At 54.1% G+C, this 3,364-nt stretch overlaps 1 pseudogene; it reads right to left on the bottom strand.

Annotated features, from left to right (window-relative positions):
• Positions 1 to 201: 201 nt before the first annotated feature.
• LOC103255401 lies at positions 202 to 1,147 on the bottom strand (annotated as a pseudogene).
• Positions 1,148 to 3,364: the final 2,217 nt, after the last annotated feature.

The following is a 3,364-nucleotide window of genomic DNA, read 5'->3' as shown; positions in this document are numbered from 1 at the left end:
CCTCATCAGCATTTGCTAACTATGTGACCAAGATGCTGTTTTCCCTAAGCCTCAGTTTCCTCATTTGTAATATGAGGCTAATATTCCTACCTCGGGACCTACTTCCCATTATTTAACAGGAAGACTTTTCCTCCCTCTCTCCCTCCCTTCCTTCCTCCCTCCCTCCCTCCCTTCCTCCCTCCATCCATCCATTTTTTTTTATTCTGGAGATTAAAGACTTTAGATCTTTAACCTTGAAGGGCTGGCAAAAGGTCTGCTATGCTGTCAGCATAGAAGTCAGGGACCATTTTCTTCTTAGATATGCAGTCACTTTCCTGTTTACTCTTCACATCCCCTGGAGTGGAGACTCCAGTGAAGGTCAGGACAGTCTTCAAGCCACAGGTGATTCCCAGGAGGATGTCTGTGTCCAGGCGGTCTCCCACCATGATGGTGCATTCTGGGTTGATGCCCTACTCCTGGGACACGCAGTCAAAGATGGAAAGGCTGGGCTTTCCTATGATGTCAGCCTGGCACTGGGCGGCCACCTCCACAGCTCGGACCAAACAGCCGGTACGTGATGAAGTGGCCGTTCTCAAGCGGGAGCCAGTTGTCCATGTTGGTTCCTGTAAGCAGGCAGCAGAGCTGCTGCAGGTAGGCAAGGCCTTGGTGAACTTCGTGTAGCTGAAGGATGGCTCGAAGTCCACCACCACCGCACGCACATGTCGGTCTCCAGCGGCACATGCAGCCAGTGGCTGGGGTTGTTGCCCTGCAGTGGCTCGGGCCCACACCCATGCTGGCAACGCCCACAGCTTCCAGCTTGGTGGCCCGGACTGGGCTTTCCAGCACGTAGGCCTAGGGCGCTGGCGTGCTGACCAGGCACTGGCGCAGGTGGAGCGCGGTGCAGTAGGCCGTGCCGAAGATCTCCAGGCTGGTGCCGGGCCCAGCCGGGCAGCAGAAGCCCAGGCACCACAGCTTCTTGTAGGTCGCGTGTGTCTTGCTGCTGCTGTTGCTGTTGTTGATGAAGCCCAGGCGCTTGCTGTGGGCCCGCAGCAATGTCAGGCGTGCCGGGGATGGCCGTCTCACTGCGCCACAACACGCCGTCACAGTTGAACAGCAGCGTGTCCATGTCAGCCAGTAGCACCCGGGCCCAATCGGTGCTCAGCCACATGTGGCAGGTGTCGTTGCCGCACGCAGTGGGTGTCGTCACCGCCCGCCTCCGTTGTCGCCATGGCCACCCGCTGCCACGCTCAGGAAGACTTTCTATTCGACTTCAAGGTGTTCTTGACCTGACTCAGTATTTCCTTTGGTGATAGGAAACCTTGATCTAGGTACCGTCAAGAATACTCAGTTCAATCTAGTTTGTCTTCTTTTGCAGTCAAATTCAAGGTTATTGTTTAAGTGAGAGTCCAGGGATCAGGAGGCACTTTGAGTAAACAGACTTGAAAGAAGTTCGGTGCCAGTAATGACTCCTCACCCATTTAAGGCTAAGGGATTTAATCTCTACCCACAGTTTTGAACGCTCACAGAAATTATATAGGCCATTGATTTTGGTTGTCTAAGGGATATGTTGGCCAGTCCTGTGTGCAGAGGCGAATTAGGCATTTGGGTTTAATATCAGGGGACAGAGAAAGGATAGTGAGATTGTTTAAAAGGCATTTAAGAGGGGAGTCGGCTGGCAGGGATAACGAACCTCCCATAGCAGGACAGGTGGGCTAAACAGGGCATCCCCCAAAGAGTCAGCTGTCCGAGAAGTGTGGCTGTGACAAAGCCTGTCATCACAGGGGTTTGGCACAACCAGGGTCCTCCTGGAGAACCGAGGGGGTCAAGGCACCTAGCACAAGGATTTTGGGGCCAGACAGAAAGCACTTGACCAGGCGGCGGGTGGGAGCAAGTTTGAGATTCCTGCCAGTCGAATAGGGCTTACTGTGGGGCAACAAACATGGAGCCTCCGAGGCTCCCTGTTACCCGACAGATGTAAGAGTCCTTCAGAATCCACCGTGGGCCAGCAGACGTGGGAGCCCCGGTGTCCGCTGCAGCTCGACAGCTGTGGGATTCCTTGGGGGGGGGGAGAGAGAGTTGTGCGAGATCCACTGCAGGCTAGTAGGCGTGGGACCCCTGGGGCCTGCTGCAGCCCAGTGGCTGTGGGAAGGTGTGAGAGAGATAAGGAGGAGGAAAGAGCTTTTAGCTGTAGCCTGGCAGCCGGAGGAGTTTTGGGTTTAAGAGATAAAAGGAGAAGAGGAAGCCTTCAGGGTCCGCTGTGGCTGTGAAGGCCGAGGCGAGGGGTGCATTCCCCCTCGCCCTGGGGCCAGAGGGGCTGCCAGACAATCAACAGTCAGTTCCCTCCAGGGGATCCCGGGCAAGTTTCAGGCTTCCATGTCTGGGGAACTCACCTATCCAATGGTCGCTGGTGGATGCAGGTCACGTGTTCAAAACGGTGGGGAAGGTCCGGGAGGGCTGGAGTGGTCACCAGCGCTGGGTCGGGGTTCCCGCCTATTGGGATAGACCCGCACAAGGGCGGGAGAGCACCTGATCTGAGTCACGGCACCAATGAAAGAAGTTTGGCACCAGTAATGACTCCACACCTGGCCAGGACCAAGAGATTTATTTAAAGGGGACTGTTACAAAGGGGATCTGTAACGGGGAAAAGAAAAGAGAGAGAGAGAGAGTTGCGGGGAGAGGGCTGTATTTATCAGCCTGACAGGGGCTGGAAGGGGCTGTGCTATGTTCCTATTGAAGGAGCTGCATGGGAGTAGGGCGGGGCTGATGCCATCTTTGAGTCCTATTGGACGCATAACAAAGCTGGCTACGGATTGGAGGCTTGCAGGTTTGAAATTCGTGCGCATGGGGAATTGTGCTCACAGAAGCCGGGACTGAGGGCCTTTGTTGTCTGGTGTGTCGGGGCCATTTTGGGAGCTGCCCCTCTGGTTGCTTCCTGCACCCTTCAAGACTGATATTGAGCATTTTAGGCTTTGAGGGCCGTAATGCCTCTACTGCAAATACTCGGCTCTGCCATTGCAGCATCATAGGGTAAACAAATGACAGTGACTGTGTTCCAATGAATTGCCATTTATAAAAACAGGCCACCAGCAGAATTTGGCCCAAGGCCCACAGTCTGCAGACCCCTAATATACTCCATCTGGGTTTTTCTCTTCTGCCAACCTCTTCATGCCCTTCCCTCCCTATTCTTTCTCTCCTCTGTGATAGTCAGAGAAAGGGACCAGCATTCATTTGAGGTTCTGGGTAACCTGTGAAAACAGGAGAGATGTCTAAAGGCACTCATAGGCACTAGCCCATTTCCCAAACCCTCAAAGGTCTTTTTACCTATGTCCCATGATGCAATACCCTACTCCATCAGATGCCCAAGGGGGTTAGAAACTGAGATGAT

Source organism: Carlito syrichta, unplaced genomic scaffold (genome assembly GCF_000164805.1).
Source record: "Carlito syrichta isolate Samal-C Ts95f unplaced genomic scaffold, Tarsius_syrichta-2.0.1 Scaffold288094, whole genome shotgun sequence".
Lineage (NCBI taxonomy): Eukaryota > Metazoa > Chordata > Mammalia > Primates > Tarsiidae > Carlito > Carlito syrichta.
The sequence above is the reverse complement of the archived record's forward strand: the minus strand, read 5'-3'. Positions and strand labels throughout refer to the sequence as shown.